Raw genomic sequence first — 10,778 nt, 5'->3', positions numbered from 1 at the left:
GACTCTCAAGAGTCTTCTCCAGCACCATAATTCAAAAGCATCAATTCTTCAGCGATCAGCCTTCTTTATGGTCCAGCTTTCACTTCCATACATCACTACAGGGAACATAATAAACAGCTTTCTACCCACACAGACCCTGAGGTCCATCTAAGCTCAGCATTCTCTACAACGACCACCAGTGGTTCTACAGGGTTTCAGGCAGGGGACATATCTAACCCTCCTATTTGGAGATCCCAACAGATGAAACTGGAACCAGATCTCAAACTCTACCCTTTTCATAATTCATAGTTATTTAAAAACATATTGCGTGGACAGGCGGAGTCCCCCCAACCCCAGGCGACCCCCAAGTGGAATAATGACTCAAGACAACATGCAATGGGATTAAAACTGGCCACAACTTTATTAAGTTTCAGATGTAGGGAGACCTTGGCTCAGGCATAGGGTGTTTATCCTTCCCAGTCCCCAACCGGGGATCTGGGAGACATCAGGGTTATCCAGAATGTTTGGGGATTGGGCTGGCTCTGGAGAACATATGTTCAAGCAGAGAGCCCGCCCCTCGTTTCGCTGCCATTGGAGGGGAGAGCAATGACAATCTCTCGGCATATGGCCAATGCCTCCCCTCAAGACCCCTTTAACGGAGAACCCTGGGATCACCGCCACAAGGGGGGCGTGGGTCACCGCTTCAAGCCAAGCCCCCCCCCCATTTAGGAAGATAGACTAAAGGATTCTGCCCAAGGCCTGAAAATGCCAAAGTTGTGAAGTTTTGCTACGGGGAAAGGCAAAACCTGCCAATGTAGAAAAAATCCTTTCCTGTGACCATGACGTAGCAGCGCCCACATACCTGTGGAGAAGAGGTTAACCTGCAAAAGAAGACTTAACTGAGGAAGGGGAGGGTGGGAGAGCCAGTGTGGTGTAGTGGTTAAGAGCGGTGGACTCGTAATCTGGGGAACCGGGTTCGCGTCTCCGCTCCTCCACATGCAGCTGCTGGGTGACCTTGGGCCAGTCACACTTCTTTGAAGTCTCTCAGCCCCACTCACCTCACAGAGTGTTTGTTGTGGGGGAGGAAGGGAAAGGAGAATGTTAGCCGCTTTGAGACTCCTTAGGGTAGTGATAAAGCGGGATATCAAATCCAAACTCTTCTTCTTCACTGGAGCCGACTGCCACTTTGCAGATAAGAGTCACCTTCTGTTATGTGGGCAGGACAGTCCCTCCCCTTACCTGGCCAATCCCCTGGCAACACCTCCCCAGGCAGGATTGGCCGATTGGCTGAGGTAGGCGGAGACCTCCAGGTATCCAGTCTGGGGAAGATGAAGCCAGCCTGAACTACCACGAGTCGCACTGGGATCCGGGGGGGCTGCACGCGACCATGCAAAAGGCGCCCCCCATTTGATGTGGGGAGCGGTCATTAGGAGTTGCTTAGCCACCATAGAAAGGAAAAGTGACTGACCTAGGTTAAGGTCTTGTGAGAACAGGCCACAAAGTTTGTCAAGGACATTTTCAACACGTTAACAGGGGCTGGAGGGAGTTGAATCTAATAAGTTTCGGAAGGTCACTGGTCCCCCCCCACCCTGCTAATGTACACTCTTACCTGGAAGCAAGTGCCAAGGAACTCAATGGGTCTTACTCCTGAGTAGAACTGCTGTGTATAGTCACTAAACCTCAATGCATGCACTCTCTTCCTCCAGCTTGTGTTTTTCACAACTTGGAATAATCCTGAGCGTTCATAAAAGAGAAGCTCAATATTTATTCCAATACACATTTATATTACAACACTGCACTTGTGTTGCTTGCACAAAATGTACTTTCCGCTGCTCAATAATGCGTTCCCACTTAATTGCTCTGATATTAAATAAAAAATCCCTGAAGAACCTTCTGCTCCCAGCAATAATTTCCGTCTTTCCTTCGGAGGCCAGGCTGACAATAATTTACTGAAATGTGTGGCGAGCAACATACAAAGGAGCATTAAGTGTTTAATATCAGTGGTTATTGTGTGTGGAGGAAGAAGAAAGCAATATTGCGGGCTGGTGCTTTTTCCAGATGGGAGGATTATGCTATAAATAGGAGATGAATATCAAAAAGTTCAGCCTCAGATATGGGAAGGCAAGGGGATCTTTTAAGAGGGCCATGAGCTAATTCATTTACACGCAAAGATGATTTAACAACTTCCACCCTCAGCCGTTGCATGACTTTCTGCTTAACTCATCTTTAGCCTTTGCAAAAATCTGGTCCACCAAACTGCCTGCATGCACAAACCTGTTTCTTCTTCTTTGGGGATCACTCATAGCGGAGTAAGATTGCCTTCGACAAACACAGTTTTAACAGTGAGTCTGTAAGTGACTGTGGAGGCCAATTCTGGATCCACACGTTCTTCCACAGTGGGGACATAGGTTTCCAGGTGGGATTTGATCATGGTGTGGATTTGCCAAGTGTGCCTTCCTCTTAGCACATTTCTCCCTTGCGTTCTGAGTTCAAGTGTCTTCAAACCCCATGACACCTTTGGTAAAGGCTGTTCTCCAGTTGGAGCACTCACAGGCCAGTGTTTCCCAGTTGTCAGTGCTTATACTACATTTTTAAAGATTTGCCTTGAGAGTCTTTAAACCTCTTTTGTTGACCCACCGGCATTACGCTTTCCATTTTTAAGTTCGGAATAGAGTAGTTGCTTTGGAAGACAATAATCAGGCATCCGCACGTGACCAGTCCAACAAAGTTGATGTTGAAGAATCATTGCTTCGACATTGGTAATCTTTGCTTGTTCCAGTGAACTGGGCATTAGTTCACCTGTCTTCCCAAGTGATGTGTAACATTTTTCGGAGACACCGTTGATGGAATCTTTCGTGAAGTTGGAGATGGCGTTTATAAGTGGTTCATGTTTCACAAGCATATAGTAAGGTTGGTAGTACAATAGCTTTGTAAACAAGCATTTTGGTTTCCCTGCAAATGTCCCGGTTCTCAAACACTCTGCACTTCATTGGGGAGAAAGCTGAACTCGCAGAGCTCAGGCAATGATGGATTTTGGCATCTATGTCGGCCCTTTTGGAAAGATAACTGCCCACACTCATCTACACTTTCCAATGTTACACCATTGAGTTGGATTTGTGGCACTGCACAGCACCCTTGGGCAAGGATAGGGGGTGAAGAAAACCCAGGTATTTGCCTTTACTTAATGCTGATTACTCACAAGGAACAGCTGCAGAGCCAGTTTTTTCATCCCTTCAGCGGGGTTCAACAGAATAGAAGAATAATGATGATGATGTTTGTGGGGATTGGGGACCTTCTGGCTTCGGTGACGGGTCCTGCTGCTCTGGGTCCTGTGCACTGACCCCCATATTTTTGCCAACCTCTGTCACCCTGCGAGTACTTTCTTCCCCATCCCCTGCAAACTTTCACTGGGATCCTCTTTTTCCTTCCCGTCGTCCTGCCAGTTCCTGACACACTGTATAAAAAGGGAAGGTCAAAGGTAAAGGATCCCTGGACGGTTAAGTCCAGTCAAATTCAACTATAGGGTGTCGCGCTCATCTCCACTTTCAGGCCAAGGAAGCCAGCGTTTTTCCACAAACAGACTTCCAGGTGAGGTGGCCAGCATGACTAAACCGCTTCTGGCACAATGGAACACCGTAATGGAAGTCAAAGCGCATGGAAATGCCATTTACCTTCCCGCCAGAGCTGTACCTATTTATCTACTTGCAGTGGTGTGCTTTCAAATTGCTAGGTTGGTAGGAACTGGGACAGAGCAACGGGAGCTGACCCCGTCATGGAGATTCAAACCGCTGACCTTCTGATCTGCAAGAGCAAGAGGCTCAGTAGTTTAGAACACAGCGCCACCCACCCCACTGTAAATCAGGGGTGGGGAATATCTTTCAGTTTGAGGGTCACACACTCACACATACATCTATCGATCCTGCATCCAGACAAGACATTACAGCAGTTGAAGGTCATGTGCCAGCCAGGTAGGCTGTATACACGCACCACACTGAAAGCATGTGACATCCCACCACCACGCAAAGAATCATGGGAGCTGTAGTTTGCCAAGCCTGCTGGGAATTGTGGCTCCGTGAGGGGTAATCTATAGTTCCCAGGATTATTTTGGGGACATCATGGGCCTTCAATGCAGGTGTACACACAGCCTTAAAATCACTGAGCAGGGGTGAGTATTTGGGGTTGCATTGGACTGGGACGTCTCATGGGCCAGATAGAGAGAGCTGGGGGCCACATTCAGTTTACAGACCTGAGGTTTCTCATCTCTGCTTTAAAAGGTGTAAAGGACACAAGTCTCCTCCTGGGTTGCTGTTAGGCAGGATGGAACTATCCCATGCCCTCCAACATTTATCCGATGAAAATAGGGGCATCCCATTCCATAATAATAATTTTGCTATTTATACCCCACACATCTTACTGGGTTGCCCCAGGCACTCTGGGCAGCTTCCAACATATATAAAAACATAATAAAACATTAAACATTTTTAAAAAAAACCTTCCCTATACAGAATTGCCTTCAGAAGGCTCAGGGGTCAGATAATTCCATATCCTCCAGCATTTCTCCCATGAAAATAGGGACATCCTACCATACTCTCATGGAGGGATGCAGGTGGTGCTGTGGGTTAAACCACAGAGCCTAGGGGTTGCTGATCAGAAGGTCGGCGGTTCGAATCCCTGCGACGGGGTGAGCTCCCGTTGCTCGGTCCCAGCTCCTGCCAACCTAGCAGTTCAAAAGCACATCAAAGTGCAAGTAAATAAATAGGTACCGCTCCGGCAGGAAGGTAAACAGTGTTTCCGTGCGCTGCTCTGGTTCACCAGAAGCGGCTTAGTTATACTGGCCACATGACCCAGAAGCTGTACGCGGCTACCTCGGCCAGTAAAGCGAGATGAGCACCGCAAGCCCAGAGTCGTCCGCAACTGGAGCTAATGCTCAGGGGTCCCTTTACCTTTACCATACTCTCTAACATGTCTCCAATGAAAAGGGGGACGTCCTAAGGAAAAGCGGGACATTCTGGGATCAAATCAGAAACTGGGACAGCTTCTCTAAATCAGGGACGTCTCTGGAAAATAGGGACAAGGGTCTGCTATCCTCTGTGTAACCTACCGAAAAGTTCTTCACTTTGAGGGAGAGTTGGCTTAGAGGCTTTGCTCAGTTACAGGTGTCTTTGCAAAACAAATTGAACGCCCCTCCAAATTGCTTTGCAAAGACACCCAGTTATTAGCCTATTGGGAACAATCATTGCTTTAAGCCTGAGACATGTTTGGCCAGAACATCTCCAAATCATGATTTCGAACCCCATGCACTCCCATTTCTGCTGCACTGCTTTTAACCAAAGACACTGGCCAATTAGTCAGAGTTGTGTTGCCTTCTCATTAGTCAGATAATTGGCCCCAGATTTCTACCATCGCTACGTACAATTAAATATATTTTAAGCAGCATTAATCACTAATCTCCCTGCACATGTTTCAGATTTTGCAAAACGATCAAATGAAAACACTCGCAACTGATTCTGTTCCAGGAAAGGATTCCTCCCCGCTATCAGCTCCAGAATCCCACCATTTGTTGACCCCCTCCCCGGAAAAAAAGCCTGGGAAAACAGATTGGCCTTAGAAACATACACATGTTGCATATAAGTAAGTTCATCACGTAAGTCACTGAAACAGCTTAAAATGCCGTTTTAAAGTCCTTTTTTAAAAAGTCATTGCCATGGTACTGCTAATTGGCTTTCAGATCGTATTTCATACACATACGTCATCATGGAGTTACTTTTATTTATTTGTTGCCCAAGCAGAGCATTATCCTGGGATGCATATTCTTTTAAGAATAAGGGCTTGGAGTTCAATTGGACTCCTCGCCTCTCCCCCCACCACATCCCTGTTTTGAATGGCTAAGAAACCCCCCATCCCTCCCCCAAGGCCAAATCAAAAAATGCATTTTGAAACTGAAGCGGGGGGTTTATAAGCAAATCTGCCATGCGGTCATCCGTTTGCCATGTGCTGTGCAAGGAAAACAAGTCTAAAGCTCCCTTGGGCTTGCGCGGTACCAGTTGCACTGCTCTCTGGATCAAGGCCCAGGGCAATAAATCAGCTTTTCTGGGTAGCTGAGGTTCACTCTTCTATGGGCTGAAAATTAGGAACATAGGGAGCTACTTCAGTCGGTCCACCTAGCTCAGTTTTGTTTACACTGGCGGACAGCATCCTGTTCTCATAGCGTCCACATGCAAGACCTGAATGCATGGACCCTTTCCTCTCTTGCAACACCTGGGATAGCTCAGCCAGTAAAGCATTTTAACATTTAAAAAAAACTGCCCTGTTTGTGGGTGAACATATCAGACGACACAGCGATTCTTCAAACAGCTCTTGTTTATTCACAGGCCAGAACAGAACTGAACTGAAGGGTTCAGCCAACCTGCTTATATAGAGCTCCACTACAAAGCAACAGTAACAACTTTCTGTAACTATTCAATAACTAATAACTGAACGTCACTTTCAATCCCTTATTTGCATATGTGAACCTGAGTGGAAACTATCTACAGTATCCCCCTGCTGGCCCAGGGTGAGAACTTCAGTACATTACATATACAGTGGTACCTCGGGTTACGAACGCTTCAACTTTCGTTTTTTCGGGTTACGAACGATTGTAACCCGGAAGTAAGTTGTCCAAGCTCTCGGAGGCTTCGCCGCTACCTGGAGGCAAACCCGGACATTGGTGGGCCTACGGAGCTCTCAGAGGCCTCCGCGAATGCCGGGAACCAAGCCCAGACATTTGTGGTGCCTAGAGCTGCTCCGAGAATGCCGGGAGCCAAGCCCTGACATCCACAGGGCTTGTAGAGGCTCTGCGACTGGGCTCCAGCCGCAGGAGCTCTCTGAAGCCTCCACGAATGCCGGGAGCCAAGCCGACTGTGATTGTGGAAGAGGATCCTGAGCCCCCTCCAAAGAGTGAATGCACGTAAGAAAAGAAATAAATGTTAATTTTTTTCATCTAAAATACTGTCATTTATTTTATAGTACAGTACATTGATTATTGGGGACGCAGGTGGTGCTGTAGGTTAAACCACAGAGCCTGGGACTTGCCGATCAGAAGGTCGGCGGTTCGAATACCCGCGACAGGGTGAGCTCCCGTTGCTCGGTCCCTGCTCCTGCCAACCTAGCAGTTCAAAAGCACGTCAAAGTGCAAGTAGATAAATAGGCACCACTCCGGCGGGAAGGTAAACGGCGTTTCCGTGCGCTGCTCTGGTTCGCCAGAAGCGGCTTAGTCATGCTGGCCACATGACCCGGAAGCTGTATGCCAGCTCCTTCGGCCAATAAAGCGAGATGAGCACCGCAACCCCAGAGTCGGCCACGACTGGACCTAATGGTCAGGGGTCCCTTTACCTTTACATTGATTATTGTTTTCATTTTATGGATCAATGGTCTTGTGAAACAGTAAAATTCATGTTAAATTGCTGTTTTAGGGGGTGTTTTTTATCGTCTGGAACGGATCAATCCACTTTCCGTTACTTTCAATGGGAAAGTCTGCTTCAGGTTAAGAACAGACTTCTGGAACCAATTAAGTACTTAACCTGAGGTACCACTGTACAGGATCGCCTTCAGATGGCTCGGGAGTCGGTGAGCTGCTGGCTGGCTGCACACCCAGGATTTTTGTAAGCTCCTCAGGGCAAGGAACTGTCCCCTTACACAATTGAAACTGGTATGCATGCTGACGGCACAACAATATTAACACCAGCTTAAATGTAACAATTTACTTCTATTGTTATTTTTTAATTTTTAAAAATATTAAATTTTACATACCAAATTTCCATTTAAACATATCAATCACCTTTACATTTAGGATTCTCAGAATCCTTTGATTTCCCTCCACCCTTCTCTGGTTTCCATTGTACATCCCTTTTTATTCAACTTATCCTTTCCCCCCAAATTTGTTATATCTATTATTAACTTTTCCATTATATTTTGTCTTTCGCAAATATTATTCTAATCCTGCCAAAGTTTTCAACTGTTTACAATGTTCTCTTAAGGAACCTATAAATTTTACCCATTCTCTCTTAAACTTCTTGTCGTCCTGGTCTCTGATTTCTCCCAGTCAATTTACTTCTATTTGTCCATTTACTTAATCTTTGTGGATGTATGCAAAAGACAGAAACATACTCTCCTTGCATGGGCCGACCTTATCTCCAGCTTTCCCCTTTTATATTCAGTCGACGTTTCGCAGAATAAGTCTTTGAAAAAGAATGACCTCTGATTCTGGCTTTGAATCATCTACTGACACACATGCCTTCCTTTGCCAGCAGTGACCCAGTAATAATGCTCAATGGGCAATTTTCGATCACACTTTTAGCCTAATTAATTGGCCCTGGGCCATGTGTTAGTGCCAAGATGACATCAATGGTGAATCCAGCCTTATTTGCATTCCCTGCTTACGTGCAATCCTTTTATATCCAATGCTAGCAACCTTCCCGCTGGAAAAAATCCATCTAGAGGTAGTTATTGCACTTTGGAGCTTTTGGTGTGTTTATCCTTTATAAAGGAGCCCTTAATCCATTAGGAGAGCTCATGTCTTAATGATGTCACAACCAGGACAAATCCTCTGTTGCCCCTGAACCATTTCCAAGACAAAACAAAAGATCCCGTGAAATATACTCGGAGTCAAGAGTGGATTTCATGCTCTTTATTCAGCTCATAGTGGTGAGGAGGAGTGGAAGTTCCCCTAGAATGTCTGTTTTATATACATCATTTACACAATGGGCCCCACGTGATTGGCTAATTCTGGGATTCTCCTGTAGGCCAATCAGGTCGCGGATTCACTTCCATCTGGAGTTGGATTGGGTGGCTCCTGTGGACCAATCAGACTGCTGCATTCTGGACCCTATTGTTCTAGGACCAATCAGACTGCATTCTGAATCCTATTGTTCTAGGACCAATCAGACTGCTGCATTTTGGATCCTATTCAACTCAGTACATAACACCCTGCTTTGAAACGTCCACAAAAAAAGTTAAACACCAGAACTACAGCAACAGCCAAAGAAGCAGCAGTCTATATGTCAAGATAAAACAGTGGTAATGATGTTCATAAATGTGCTTTTCGAAGTTGCATCTGAAAGTCCCCTTTATTTAATTGCTGGATTTAGCAAAACACCTGCCCACCCATACCTCTTCAGTAAAGCTGGTATCAACACCACAGAACAAAACAAGTTTAGAACTTGTTGAAAGTTATTTTAGTGTGGCAGCTCCTTCACTTTGGGAACTCCCTGCCTATGTTCAAAGTAGTATTGTGGTACCTCGGGTTAAGTACTTATTTCGTTCCAGAGGTCTGTTCTTAACTTGAAACTGTTCTTAACCTGAAGCACCACTTTAGCTAATGGGGCCTCCTGCTGCCACCGCGCCGCCGGAACACGATTTCTGTTCTTATCCTGAAGCAAAGTTCTTAACCTGAAGCACTATTTCTGGGCTAGCAGAGTCTGTAACCTGAAGCGTATGTAACCTGAAGCGTATGTAACACGAGGTACCACTGTACACTTCTTGGCACCTGCTTAAAACATTTTTGTTTAGGCCTGCCTTTCTGGACATATATATGAAGATGTTGACGCGTTTATAATCACTTTTGCTGTTAATTTTAATCAATTTTAAATGTTTTCCATTGTTCTCGATTGCTAATTTAACTCAGAGGTTTTTCTGCAGTGAAGCAATATATATACGTTTTGATCAATAAATAAAACAATATTGCAGATCAAGTTCAACAACAGCCTCTCTTTTACTGTCTCCAGTTTTAGAAAAAAAAAAGCAACCAAACAATATTTGGGTGAAATAAGCTCCCGCCCATTTCCAGTTGAACAATTTGTGTAGCTGAACCAGTTCATCATCTGCAGAGTGAACAAGGTGGCATAAAAGAGCCTCCTTCCCTTGAAGCCCTCCCTTGCTCGGTGCAAGTTCAGTCTAAAACTAAAGAGCCATTAAGAAGGGAAAGCAGGGAGTTACCCATCAAAAGTTAGCAGCACCTAGACAGCAGCCTGAGCCAGGCACACAGGAGACACTGTCATTTCCACCACGGTGAGATGGGTTGTATTTGTACTTCCATGTTAGTAAAGGTAAAGGTAAAGGTAAAGGGACCCCTGACCATTAGGTCCAGTCACGGACGACTCTGGGATTGCGGCACTCATCTCGCTTTATTGGCCGAGGGAGCCGGCGTACAGCTTCCGGGTCATGTGGCCAGCATGACTAAGCCGCTTCTGGCGAACCAGAGCAGCACACAGAAACGCCATTTACCTTCCCGCTGGAGCGGTACCTATTTATCTACTTGCACTTTGACGTGCTTTCGAACTGCTAGGTTGGCAGGAGCAGGGACTGAGCAACGGGAGCTCACTCCGTTGCTGGGATTCAAACCACCGACCTTCTGATCAGCAAGCCCTAGGCTCTGTTATTGCTAAAGATGCATCTTTATTCATATAAATTGGCACCTACAACATTATGTAATATTCACCCCCATTTTAGGGGGGTGATGCATTCCTCTTTGGGGGGACAACATGTAGCGCCCATCCTATCTTTGAGTGGACGTGGTTTTGCTTTTCTGAGAAATAACCGGTTGTACAAAATACATCCCAAGCATAGAGATGTCCATGCAAATGTGAGATTCCCAGCAACTTCCACATTCCTTTGCTCCCGGCAGAAAAGCCTCTCCTGAGGTACTCTAGTGGGAGAGAAGCAACATTACTAAGGGACACGGGTGGCGCTGCGGTCTAAACCACTGAGCCTCTTAGGCTTGCTGATCAAAAGGCTGGCGGTTTGAATCCCCGTGACAGAGTGAG

The sequence above is a fragment of the Podarcis melisellensis genome (genome assembly GCF_964234715.1).
Source record: "Podarcis melisellensis genome assembly, chromosome: 1".
In the NCBI taxonomy this organism is placed as follows: Eukaryota; Metazoa; Chordata; class Lepidosauria; order Squamata; family Lacertidae; genus Podarcis; species Podarcis melisellensis.
The sequence above is the reverse complement of the archived record's forward strand: the minus strand, read 5'-3'. Positions refer to the sequence as shown.